Source organism: Taudactylus pleione, unplaced genomic scaffold (genome assembly GCF_031769625.1).
Source record: "Taudactylus pleione unplaced genomic scaffold, aTauple2 ptg000334l, whole genome shotgun sequence".
Lineage (NCBI taxonomy): Eukaryota > Metazoa > Chordata > Amphibia > Anura > Myobatrachidae > Taudactylus > Taudactylus pleione.
In genome coordinates this window covers 1206056-1220364 of record NW_028284735.1, presented here as the reverse complement: position 1 = coordinate 1220364, position 14309 = coordinate 1206056, and the positions used below count along the sequence as shown (strand labels likewise).

The following is a 14309-nucleotide window of genomic DNA, read 5'->3' as shown; positions in this document are numbered from 1 at the left end:
GTCGCCATCTAGGTGAAGTCCATTTGGTGTGGACAGCAAGTGGCACTGTTCTCTTCCTCATGTCCCTTTACATCCTGATGTTGTCTCATCACCACCCTGATCAGAGTTAATGCTGTCAGTTCTTGACTTGTACACATGTTACTATGGTTCAAGGACAATATTAGTTCAAACATATATACTGTTTTTTGGGGTTAGAATGCAAAATAACTCATGCCTATATTTATAAGGACCAGGGCTGAATATCCATAAATTTACATATTTGTAGAACCGAAGGGTGGAGTAGGGGAAAAAACAGGGGGGACAATAGATGACGAATATACCATACTAATGTAAATGTAAAACACCGCACAGATTCTACTTGATGACCACCTTAGAAATACAAAGTAGATAAATATTGTTTCTTAATAATTCATGTGTCAAGGAGGTGTGCTACCCATTACCATTGACTGAGGATACAAGAAAAAATAGAAAAGGAGTAGTGTCTGGGTGCACTAGTCGAGTGGCTTAAAATAAAATGACTAATAATTAACTTTTATTAGTTATATTAAAATAGTTGTATAGTCCCTCTCAAGATTCATGGATGGTGAAGTATTATAAATAAAGATAAAGAAGGAAATAAGAATTAAAATTATATGCCAAGGGTCATGTCACTAAATTGGGCAGAAACGCCTATCAATCAATCAATAATAGTGTCTTATAGACAACGTGTATATGTTTGTGTTGTTCAAGAAATGCAATCTCATTAGCTATTAATGTGGCTCATGAAGATAATAAATGATAAATATTATGCTGTCCAAATTGTTGTCTCATTTATTCATGTCTTATATACGGCAAATACAGTGTTAGCTCTTTACTATCACTGAGTATCCTATGCAGTATCTAGCCCGAATCTGCTAGATATATAGTAGCAACTTGGCTAGAATCCAGTTATATCAGAAAAATGTTGCAATCTGGTTCTGCAGTGTTGGCAATAAATGTGTCAGTCTATCACCACATGCGATCTCATTAGCTATTACTGTGGCTCATGAAGATAATAAATAATAAATATTATGCTGTCCAAATTATTTTTTATCTCATTTATTCATGTCTTATGTACAGCAAATACAGTATTAGCTCTTTACTGCCAGTGAATGTCCTATGCAGTTTCTAGCACAAGTCTGCTAGATATATAAAAGCAGCTTGGCTAGTATTAATTTGTATAGAAAAAATGTTGCAATTTGGTTCTGCAGTATTAGCAATAAATGGATCAGTCTGTTACCACAATCCACCTGATTGTGGTTAGAAATATCTCAGATCTATTACTGATATCGGTTCTCTACTGTTTTTCAACAGAGAATAAAGGCAGACACTGGTACTATCAAGCGTCACCTCCCCATCAGGGAATATTAGTTTTAGTCTCTAATCATGCACTAATTAAATCAGTGTTCTGGGTCTATAGTATTAATATGTGATTAATTCACTTTAGTCCTGGTCGAATCCATAAATTACAACACAATATGTGCCTACAAAGTGCATTACATCAATACTCATCAAGATAGTACTACAATGTCTATTTATGCCTGCTGTTTAATGGTCAGATGTGTAGGTTGGCACAAATTGTAATAAGCATCACCTTCTCACCCCAACATCATATGTAAATGCAGGTTGTTTCATCTGTAATATTAGCCTTTGTTGGCACAATAGTTAATTAGGTGTTATAGTTCTGGTTAGGTTTATTTATACATCACTGGTTCATCACTGTTAAATTCAAATGGTATGCTAATCACATTTATTAACTTTCTCACTGGTTCACCGTACTTTCATTCACATGGTATAATAATCACATTCATTAACTTCAGACAGTATAGATATTGGTTTGAGAGCATATAGTATCAATGCTCCTGGATGCCACAATTATTAAAATTTTTCGAAGTTAGATTGTTAGAATCACATTCATTAACAACAGAAAAAACAAACAAACATCTATAATGCCAAGGCACATTACATCAGTGCACATGGATGCTGTAACTCATATGAGTGCTTGTGATTGTGTTTAGGCATATAACACTGTTGCACTTAAAACTTGTAGTCTGCTTCCCAGAGTGTATAAACTAATTAAGCCGTAATCGGCATAGTAGCTTAGCACATAGTGAACGGGGCCCCTGGCATAGACCCGATGCGCATTTTGCCTGCGGCTTTGTCAAGGAATCAACCCGATGGGTGTGATTAAGGGATTTAAATACCCTTACCTTTCCTGTATTAACCAGCCAGGGCTCTATAGGAACAGGCATCTAAGAGCTATATGTTGATTACCGATAATCACTACCAGACATAAGCAGTGGATCACTGAGAAATCGATCCTGTATAAGACACTATAATCATAATGTTACCAATGGATCAGGATAGAAAGAAGGAGAACATATTATCAGGAATATCCTATATAATATACTATGTGTCTATATGGATATATATATATATATTGTTCTATTCTCTCATTTCATGTTGAATTAAGGATATGGACATTTTAGTTATGATATTAATAATAAATAAATTAATTAATAATAATTGTCAAAATACATCTATTATATTTATTGAATCTATGTGTCTATTATATGATTCTAACTAAAAAAAGGAAAATAAGGAAATAAAGAAAAAATAAAAAGTGTTAAATAATTAAATGTAAGAGAGAGAAAATAAATAAAAATAAGACTCTCATAATCCACACTGTGAATGAAAAGATATGAAAATTAATTATTAAAAATGTGAAATTAAAAAGTGATACTGAATAAGTGTGTCAATATTCGTACATAGATATGAGTAAACTCACTACATGAAAATATAAAATAATGTGAAATTAATAATAATCTAGTGAATAAGATTTTGTGTTACATCAATATATTAAATGTGTATATATATTATATAATTATATGTAATTATGATCAAAAATAGATAAAGTGAAACAAAGGTGAATATCCCAAACTGTGATAACTTATTAAAATTAATTGTGACTAAGTTGAATATTAATTAATAAATCATATTAATTTATTATAAAGATCATGACTATTGGAAACAAGAGAAGGAAGTATATTTCTCTAAAATTATATCAATCCCTAGAGTCTAGTTGATTCATAAAAATGCAGAATAATTATTATTTTCATTTAGACCCCAGGGGTGAGTACTTCCCATTAAATATATAAGATGTGCTTCTCTTCTGAGAAATTGTTTAGTTATTTATCCTCCTCTACCATCTGTTTTCATTTTTTCCATAGCGAATGCTTTGAGTAGACGTGCATTGCTCTGGTGATGGAGTAGAAAATGTCTAGCTACTGTCGTTAGTATGTTGAATTTCTTCTGATCAGCATCTGCATTGCAGATGTTACCCACATGTTCCAGCACCCTTTGCTTAAAGGGCCTGCTGGTCATGCCTACATACCTCAAATTACAAGGTTATATTAAACAATATATGACATTCTGTGAGTTGCAATTCAGAAACTCTTGGATTTGCCATGTGTGATTACATTTATCATAGAATTGTTTTGTATTAATCATGTGTTGGCATGCTTTGCAGTGCCCACAACTAAATAATCCTCTAGTTGTTAATCTGCTCATGGTCTCTGTTTTATAGTGGCTATGTACCAAAGAGTCTTTTAAATGTTTAGATCTTCTCCAGCACATTTGGACTCTATCTCCAATAATAGTAGCTATATCTGGGTCTGCCCTTAAAACATGCCAGTGATGTTGAATAATTTCTCTAATCTTTTGGTTCTCTTGGCAGAATGTACCAATGAATCTCAATGGTTGTTGTTCCTTGTTCCTTTCTATTTGTTTTAATTTAGGATGAATTAATGCCTCTCTTTTCTTATGTTTGGCCAGATGGAAAGCCTTTTGCGTGGATCTTTGCTATATCCTCTCACTATTAATCTTTGGTCTAATTCTTTCACCCTAATATCGAAGGTGTTTTCCTTAGCGCAATTCCTATGAGTTCTCAAAAATTCTCCTCTGGGTACCCCAGATATCAAAAATCTTGGGTGGGAGCTTGTCGCATGTAGGATACTGTTTGTCGCTGTCTGTTTTCTATACATATCACAAATTAGACAACCATCTTCATTAACTGGGATTAATAAGTGTAAAAAACTTACAGCCTGTTGGCTCATCTCTGTGGTGAGTCTCAAGTTAAGAGTATTGGAGTTGAGAACAGTAATAAATTCTTCAAGTTTGTCTTTCTCTCCATCCCATATTATGAAGAGGTTGTCTATATATCTCAGTCAGAGGAGGACATGCTGGGTATGATGTTCATTATCTTCTGTGAAGACATGCTCTTTTTCCCACCAACCCCTGTATAAATTTGCATAGGTTGATGCACAAGTTGTCCCCATTGCAGTACCCCTCTGCTGCAAATAGAATCCTCCATTGAAGGTGATAAAATTCCTAGTTAATATGAATTCCAGGAGTTGTAGCAAGAAGATATTAAAATCAGAATGAATGTCCATTTTAAGAAAATATTAAATCGCATGTAGTCCTCTGTCCCTGTACACGAGCTGAATGCTTGTGTACAGGGACTCCACGTCACATGGGACCAACCATGTTCCTGATGATATGCTCAGATCTTCTATTTTCATCAGAATGTCCATGGTGTCTCTGACGTATGATGGTAGGCTTACAACATATGATCTCAAATGTTGATCAATAAAATGACTTGCTTTCTCAGTTAGATTATTAATAGCTGAGATTATAGGTGTACCCGGTGGTTTCAATTTGTCCTTGTGGACTTTTGGCAGCATATAAAACGTAGCCACTTTGTGGTCCTTTGTCTCTAGGTATTTGAACTGAGTTTTATCTATTATGCCTCCATCTCTTGCTTGTTGAATTAAGTTGCTATACTGTTTTAAAAATTCAGTTGTAGGATTACAAGTTAACTTTTTATAACAGTGAGAATTTAGAAGTTGATTGTCTGCCTCCTTAATAAACATATCTCTGGGCCAAAGGACTATATTGCCACCCTTGTCAGATGGCTTTACTAAGATATCTGATCACTTCTGGATGTCACTGAGGGTATTTTGTTCTTCTTTACTGATGTTGCATATCATCTTATCTTTTTGCATTACTAGCTGATCTAAATCTTGCGACACCAAATCCATGAATATTCTGATATGCGGATTACTATTAATATCAGGAAACAACGTAGATTTCTTCTTTAAGAAAGGTTGTTGCAGATTCTTATCAGGGAATTGGATACCCCATTACTATCCTGTAATTCAGTTAGAAGCCGTCCAACAATGGTGGCAATATAGTCCTTTGGCCCAGAGATATGTATATTAAGGAGGCAGACAATCAACTTCTAAATTCTCACTGTTATAAAAAGTTAACTTGTAATCCTACAACTGAATTTTTAAAACAGTATAACAACTTAATTCAACAAGCAAGAGATGGAGGCATAATAGATAAAACTCAGTTTGAATACCTAGAGACAAAGGACCCCAAAGTGGCTATGTTTTATATGCTGCCAAAAGTCCACAAGGACAAATTGAAACCACTGGGTAGACCTATCATCTCAGGTATTAATAATCTAACTGAGAAAGCAAGTCATTTTATTGATCAACATTTGAGATCATATGTTGTAAGCCTACCATCATACATCAGAGACATCATGGACATTCTGATGAAAATAGAAGATCTGAGCATATCATCAGGAACATGGTTGGTCCCATGTGACATGGAGTCCCTGTACATGAGCATTCAGCATAACAGAGGACTACATGCGATAGAATATTTTCTTAATATGGACATTCATTCTGATTTTAATATCTTCTGGCTACAACTCCTGGAATTCATATTAACTAGGATTTTTTTCACCTTCAATGGAGGATTCTATTTACAGCAGAGGGGGACTGCAATGGGGACAGCTTGTGCACAAACCTATGCGAATTTATACATTGGTTGGTGGGAAAAAGCACATGTCTTCACAGAATATAATGAACATCATACCCAGCATGTCCTCCTCTGGCTGGGATATATAGACAACCTCTTCATAATATGGTATGGAGAGAAAGACAAACTTGAAGAATTTATGACTGTTCTCAACTCCAATACCCTTAACTTGAGACTCACCACAGATTTGAGCCAACAGCCTGTAAGTTTTTTACACTTATTAATCCAAGTTAAGGAAGATGGTTGTCTAATTTCTGATATGTATAGAAAACAGACAGCGACAAACAGTATCCTACATGCGACAAGCTCCCACCCAAGATCGATGATATCTGGGGTACCCAGAGGAGAATTTTTGAGAACTCATAGGAATTGTGCTGAGGAAAACACCTTCGATATTAGGGCGAAAGAATTAGACCAAAGATTAATAGTGAGAGGATATAGCAAAGATCCACGCGAAAAGCTTTCCATCTGGCCAAACATAAGAAAAGAGAGGCATTAATTCATCCTAAATTAAAACAAATAGAAAGGAACAAGGAACAACAACCATTGAGATTCATTGGTACATTCTGCCAAGAGAACCAAAAGATTAGAGAAATTATTCAACATCACTGGCATGTTTTAAGGGCAGACCCAGATATAGCTACTATTATTGGAGATAGAGTCCAAATGTGCTGGAGAAGATCTAAACATTTAAAAGACTCTTTGGTACATAGCCACTATAAAACAGAGACCATGAGCAGATTAACAACTAGAGGATTATTTAGTTGTGGGCACTGCAAAGCATGCCAACATATGATTAATACAAAACAATTCTATGATAAATGTAATCACACATGGCAAATCCAAGAGTTTCTGAATTGCAACTCACAGAATGTCATATATTGTTTAATATGTCCTTGTAATTTGAGATATGTAGGCATGACCAGCAGGGCCTTTAAGCAAAGGGTGCTGGAACATGTGGGTAACATCTGCAATGCAGATGCTGATCAGAAGAAATTCAAAATACTAACGACAGTAGCTAGACATTTTCTACTCCATCACCAGAGCAATGCACGTCTACTCAAAGCATTCGCTATGGAAAAAATGAAAACAGATGGTAGAGGAGGATAAATAACTAAACAACTTCTCAGAAGAGAAGCACGTCTTATATTTTTGATGAGAAGTACTCACCCTTGGGGTCTAAATGAAAAGAATAATTATTCAGCATTTTTATGAATCACCAAGACTCTAGGGATTGATATAATTTTAGAGAAATATACTTCCTTCTTCTCTTTTTTCCAATAGTCATGATCTTTTAATAAATGAATATGATTTATTAATTAATATTCAACTTAGTCACAATTAATTTTAATAAGTTATCACAGTTTGGGATATTCACCTTTGTTTCACTTTATCTATTTTTGATCATAATTACATATAATTATATAATATATATACACATTTAATATATTGATGTAACACAAAATCTTATTCACTAGATCATTATTAATTTCACATTACTTTATATTCTCATGTATTGAGTTTAGACAGACTCATATCTATGCACGAATATTGACACACTTATTCAGTATCACTTTTTAATTTCACATTTTTAATAATTAATTTTCATATCTTTTCATTCACAGTGTGGATTATGAGTCTTAATTTTTGTTTATTTTCGCTTTCTTACATTTATTTATTTAACACTATTTTTTCTTTATTTCCTTATTTTAGTTAGAATCATATAATAGACACATTGATTCAATAAATATAATAGATGTATTTTGGCAATTATTATTATATAATAACATTTTCATATCCTTAATTCAACATAAAATGAGAGAGAATAGAACAATATATATGTATAGAACAATATATATGTATATATCCATTTAGACACATAGTATATTATATATATATATATATATATATATATATTATATGATAATATATTCTCCTTCTTTCCATCCTGATCCATTGGTAACAATATGATTATAGTGTCTTATACAGGATCGATTTCTCAGTGATCCACTGCTTATGTTTGGTAGTGGTTATTGGTAATTGACATATAGCTCTATCTCTTAGATGCCTGTTCCTACAGAGACCTGACTGGTTAATACAGGAAAGTTAAGGGTATTTCAATCCCTTAATCATGCCCACTGGGTTGATTCCTTGACAAAGCCGCAGGCGAAATGCGCATCGGGTCTATGCTAGGGGCCCCCGTTCACTATGTGCTAAGATACTGTGCTGATTACGGCCTAATTAATTTATGCACTCTGGGAAACAGACTCCGAGTTTTAAGTGCAACAATGTTATATGCCTAAACACAATCACAAGCACTCATACGAGTTACAGCATCCATGTGCATTGATGTAATGTGCCTTGGCATTATAGATGTTTGTTTGTTTTTTCTGTTGTTTTGAATGTGATCCTAACCATCTAACTTCGAAAATGTTAAATAATTGTGGCATCCAGGAGCATATATACTATATGCTCTGAAACCAATATATATACTGTCTGAGGTCAATGAACGTGATTATTATACCATGTGAATTAGAGTGCGGCGAACCAGTGAGAAAGCTAATAAATGTGATTAGCATACCATTTGAATTTAACAGTGATGAACGAGTGACGTATAAATAAACCTAAGCAGAACTATAACACCTAATTGTGCCAACAAAGGCTAATATTACAGATGAAACAACCTGCATTTACATATGATGTTGGGGTGAGAAGGTGACGCTTATTACAATTTGTGCCAACCTACACCCCTGACCATTAAACAGCAGGCATAAATAGACATTGTAGTACTATCTTGATGAGTATTGATGTAATGCACTTTGTAGGCATATATTGTGTTGTAATTTATTTGACCAGGACTAAAGTGAATTAATCACATATTAATACTATAGTCCCAGAACACTGATTTAATTAGTGTATGAATAGAGACTAAAACTAATATTCCCTGATGGGGAGGTGACGCTTGAAAGTATCAGTGTCAGCCTTATTTCTCTGCTGAAAAACAGCAGAAAACCGATATCAGTAATAGATCTGAGATATTTCTAACCACAATCAGGTGGATTGTGGTAACAGACTGATCCATTTATTGCTAATACTGCAGAACCAAATTGCAACATTTTTTCTATACAAATTAATACTAGCCAAGCTGCTTTTATATATCTAGCAGTCTTGTGCTAGAAACTGCATAGGACATTCACTGGCAGTAAAGAGCTAATACTGTATTTGCTGTACATAAGACATGAATAAATGAGACAACAAATAATTTGGACACCATAATATTTATTATTTAATATCTGAGCCACAGTAATAGCTAATGAGATCGCATGTGGTGATAGACTGACACATTTATTGCCAACACTGCAGAACCAGATTGCAACATTTTTCTGATATAACTGGATTCTAGCCAAGTTGCTACTATACATCTAGCAGATTCGGGCTAGATACTGCATAGGATACTCAGTGATAGTAAAGAGCTAACACTGTATTTGCCGTATATAAGACATGAATAAATGAGACACCAATTTGGACAGCATAATATTTATCATTTATTATCTTCCTGAGCCACAATAATAGCTAATGAGAATGCATTTCTTCAACAACACAGACATATACACGTTGTCTATAAGACACTATTATTGATTGATTGATAGGCGTTTCTGCCCATTTTAGTGACATGACCCTTGGCATATTATTTTAATTCTTATTTCCTTCTTTATCTTTATTTTTAATACTTCGCCGTCCATGAATCTTGAGAGGGACTATACAACAATTTTAATATAATTAATAAAAGTTAATTTTTTGTGGATTTATTGTTAGCCACTCGATTAGTGCACCCAGACACTGCCGCTTTTCCATTTTTTCTTGAATAGACCATACTAACTACTAATTGTAACCACCAGAATAGCGTTTATAATTTCTGATTTTGAAAAAGGGGGGAGGAGAAAAATACGGAAAAAAATACGGAGAAAAATATTTTGGAGTCATTCAATGTTCACATAGATTCTTCAGTTAAAAGTATTGTTCTATAATCCATACTTTCAGACCAAGTAGATAAATCCTGAATACAAAAAAGCTCTTCAAGCACATTTGCTTGTAAATATTATTAATAATATGCCTCTTAGGTATCCAGTAAGATTCCTTTACTCATGTGCCATTAAGCATATATGCAATAATATCTACAGCACCTGGCATTCCCTGGAGGTCCCCCATCCAAGTACTAACCAGGCCCAATTATGCTTAGCTTCCAAGGTTGGACGAGGCTGGGCATTAACATAATTGTCTGGCTGTAGTTATCAAATTAGCAGTTATGCCCTTTACCTCAACCATCACAGAAATGTAGCTTTCAATAAAACCATGTGGAGCCAAAGTATTAAGTTCAAAAATCCAAAACATCTCTCTTCTCGAGAGTTTGCTCCCTAGGTCACCTCCTCTCTCACCAAGGGTGACATGTTCTATTGCCTTAATTGTCAGATGTTCTGGATTAGATCCATGATGTGAGATGAAATGCTTAGATATGGCATGTCCTTCCACTTTGTTTTTATATTCCGGATGTATTCCTGTATTCTTATTTTGAGTGGTCTCTTAGTTTTTCCTACATATTTGGTACCTCACTTGCATTCCAATGTATATATGACAGATGTTGAGTTGCAGATCATGTAGTTTTTATCTTAAATTCCTTAGTGTTATCGAAATTGGAGAAAACCTTCTTTTGTGGATGTAAATATTTACATATAATGCATCGGCCGCATTTGTACCTGCCCAAGCACTTCGGTCATATTTGGCTCTGCTTTGCATCCATGTTCTTAATCATACTGGGTGCTAAAAAGTCTTTAAGGTTTCTCCCCTTTCTAAAGAATATCTTCGGTTTAGGGGCCAGTACCTCTTTTAGTATTGGGTCCATCAGAAGGTGCCAGTGTTCATGTAAGGATTTACAAATATCTTTCTCATGTCCATTATAATTAGTAGTAAAGGGTACTATATCTCTGTTTTGATTGTCCTTGGTCTTATACCTCAATAACTCTCTTCTATCCAAGTGTCTTGTTTTAGTTTCTGCCTTTGATAGAAGTTCTCTAGGGTATTTTTTCTCTATAAACCTGTCCATAAAGATCTGTTTTTGTGCATCACAATCCTCATCTTTAGTACAGTTTCGCTGATGTTTTGTTAAAATGAGACGTGAATTTTTAATTCATATCATTATCTGTAATGTGTGTTAAAAACTGTTTAAAAATATCTTCTGATCCTTCCCAGATCTTTAAAATTTCATCTATATACCTTTTATAAAAGATGATATTCTTCTTAAAAGGATTATTCTCATACACAAAACGATTTTCCCAGCATCCCATAAAAATATTAGTGAAGCTGGGAGCAAAAATAGTACCCATTGCAGTACCACATATTTGCCGACAAAACACATCTAAAAATTTTAAATAATTGTGATTCAAAATAAAATACAAAAGATCACATAAAAATTCTTGATGTGTGGCAATGATGGACTCATCCTTCTCCAGCATTCTCTACACACATTCACTCCTTTTTCATGTTCAAAACATGTGTACAATGCTTGTACGTCTATTGTAACCCAGTTATATGACTCTTGCCATTTTATTTCTTGTGTGCATTGTAGAACATTAACAGTGTCTTTAAGGTATGAGTCCAGCTTTATGACATATTTCTGCAAGAAGATGTCCACATATTCGGAGAGATGAGAAGTCAATGATTCTATACCTGCCACTATCGGTCTACTGGGCAGGTCCATCAAAGATTTGTGTATTTTTGGCAAGAAATAAAATATGGGGGTAGTGTGATTGGTCATCATCAGGTACTGGAATTCATCTTTGGTCAAAATTCCCTTGTGTAGTCCATATACCAATAAGATTCTCAATTCATCTGTATAGTCATTTACAGGATCTTTCTCCAGTCTTGCATAGGAGTCAGGGTTACCCAATAGTCTCATAGCTTCTTTTAAATATGATAACATTTCCATAATGACCAAACCCCCCATTTATCAGCTTGTTTGATAATAATACTGGTGTTCTTTTGTAATCTTTTCAACGCTTGTTTTTCATCATTCCTTAAATTTTGTTTTTGTAGAGGATTCACATCTGTTTCACATAAATCTTTCTTGACTTTTTCATAAAATATTTCTATGTGGACTCAAGTGGGTAGTATGTTGATTTCCCCTTCAGACCTGATTTAGATATATTCTCATTGTAATTCCTTATGGGTGCTAATTCTTTTCTTAAAAAATGACTCTTCAACGTCAAATTCCTCACAAATTTATTCAAATATTTAAAAACATCGAATTTGCTCATATTACTTGTAGAAGCATATTTTAATCCTTTACTAAGCAAGTTTATTTCAGGATTGGTCAGGGTGTGGTTGGAAAGATTATAAATTCCTTTTTCCTTTAGGTCTATCGGAGGTACCTCCTTTTTAGACTTCTTTCTCCTACTGCCCCGAGTTCCTCTTCTTCTCTTTTTCTCCTTTTCATGGGTGAGGCTATTCTAGTGGTCTCTTTTACCGGTGGTCTCCTTATATTCTGTTGTGGTTCTAGTCCTGGCGATACAAAATGATCTGTGTCGCTATTGGAGTTTACACACTGTAGTTTTGAAAATCTGTTATTACTCTGAATAGTGTTCAGTCTCAGAGATTCTTGAGTATCCTCATATCTTTTGTTATTATAGAATTTCCATCTTGGAGCCTGCTTCCAATTGACTAAATGCTGTAATTAATGTCAATTATTATTTGTTGCACCAGTTTTGCTCCAATGCTTGATTTTGTTCAAATCTTAGTCATGTTTGTCTCTGATGAATTTCTTTTCTTTGCCTTTGATGACTATTTGATTTAACTACTCATTACATATCACTATGTTCAGAATTAATGGTCGGACCACTAAAAGGAGTGATCTTTGTCAAAGGATCTTTAATGAGAACAATACTATAACAAATAGTGCAGCTCCAACAGAGAAACTAGACAACATGTTCTGGGACATTGAAAAATTAATGATAAAAGAGATTAAGGCATGGTGGGACATCAAAGGCCTAGAACATTACATTTCTGTGGATAGGATCCAAAGAGGCCTGAGGCTTGTAAAAACTCCCACTTTTGGATTGGACTGAATTCATAAAAATGGGACACAATCCTACATAGATGTTCCCTTGACCTTATGAAACTGATTATATGTGAAAAAAAGGAATAATTACAGATTTGGAGAAAGATATTATAAATAGAGAAACACAGATGGAGGATCAGAAAGAAAATGAGGAATATAAAGAGAACAAAAAAGTGCTTATCAAAAAAATGGAAAAAAATGAAGAAATAGTCATCAATGGCAAAGAAAAGAAATTCATTAGAGACAAACAGGACTATGAATTGAAAAAAATCAAGCATTGGAGCAGAACTGGTGCAACAAATAATAATTGACATCAATTACAGCATTTAGTCAATTGGAAGCAGGCTCCAAAATGGAAATTCTATAATAACAAAAGATATGAGGATACTCAAGAATCTCCGAGACTGAACACTATTCAGAGTAATAACAGATTTTCAACACTACAGCATCTAGACTCCAATAGCAACACAGATAATTTTTTATCACCAGGACCAGAACCACAATGGAATATAAGGAGACCACCAGTAAGAGAGACCACCAGAATAGCCTTGCCCATGAAAAGTAGAAAAAGAGAAGAAGAGGAACTCGGGCCGGTAGGAGGAAGAAGTCTAAAAAGGAGGTACCTCCGATAGACCTAAAGGAAAAAGGAATTTATAATCTTTCCAACCACACCCTAACCAATCCTGAAATAAACTTGCTTAGTAAAGGATTAAAATATGCTCCTACAAGTAATATAAGCAAATTTTATGTTTTTATAGATTTGAATAAATTTGTGAGGAATTTGACGTTGAAGAGACATTTTTTAAGGAAAGAATTAGCACCCATAAGGAATTACAATGAGAACATATCTAAATCAGGTCTGAAGGGGAAATCAACTTACAACCCACTTGAGTCCAAAGGAAGCCACATAGACATATTTTATGAAAAAGTCAAGAAAGATTTATGTGAAACAGATGTGAAACCTCTACAAAAACAAAATTTAAGGAATGATGAAAAACAAGCGTTGAATTGATTACAAAAGAACACCAGTATTATTATCAAACAAGCTGATAAATGGGGGGTTGGTCATTATGGATATTTTATCATATTTAAAAGAAGATATGAGACTATTGGGTGACACTGACTCCTATGCAAGACTGGAGAAAGATCCTGTAAATGACTATACAGATGAAGTGAGAATCTTATTGGTATATGGACTACACATGGGAATTTTGACCAAAGATGAATTCCAGTACCTGATGATGACCAATCCCACTACCCCCATATTTTATTTCTTGCCAAAAATGCACAA

At 34.2% G+C, this 14309-nt stretch overlaps 1 protein-coding gene and 1 pseudogene across 1 annotated transcript in view; both read right to left on the bottom strand.

Annotated features, from left to right (window-relative positions):
• Positions 1-14309, bottom strand: part of MFRP (membrane frizzled-related protein) — a 681594-nt gene that overhangs the window by 341559 nt on the left and 325726 nt on the right. The window lies entirely within an intron of this gene.
• On the bottom strand, positions 10080-10198 carry LOC148508920 (5S ribosomal RNA; annotated as a pseudogene).